Raw genomic sequence first — 527 nt, 5'->3', positions numbered from 1 at the left:
CTTGCACTCGCCCGTCGGAGGGAGAGAGTTAAGACGCATGTCGATGTCCTTTTGTTTCGAAAAAAAGGGAACCGATATTGACGAAGATCGACCCGGTTTCTTTTTTTCTGCATCTTGGCAAGGATGACGCCAGCTCAATATTGCAACATGGAGACGGCGCGAGCAAGATCTTGCATTCTTTTTTTACTTTTTTTACTTTTTTATGTCTTGAAATATGTCAGATGGCGAGTGTTTAGTTCTCGCTCCGTCTCTCTATCTTTTCTGAAAGTTAAGAAGAAAGAAATACGAAAATAAATTGATACGTAGAGCAGCTTATTTCCTTATTTTCGCTCTCTCCCCTCCCCTTCGTGCGCCACGCTCTTTCTCTAAATATCGCAATCTCAGTCTAAGAAATCGGTATCTAAATATAAATCCATCATTCTCGATTTTTTTCCCTAAGTCATCCTACCTTGTCAGGAACACGGGTCGGAAAAGCCGTTTTCTGTTGACAGTTTTGTCAAGTGGCGGCTGGCGGATGACGCGGTTGG

The sequence above is a fragment of the Penaeus monodon genome, chromosome 24 (assembly GCF_015228065.2).
Source record: "Penaeus monodon isolate SGIC_2016 chromosome 24, NSTDA_Pmon_1, whole genome shotgun sequence".
NCBI classification, from domain to species: Eukaryota; Metazoa; Arthropoda; class Malacostraca; order Decapoda; family Penaeidae; genus Penaeus; species Penaeus monodon.
This window is presented reverse-complemented; position numbering follows the sequence as displayed.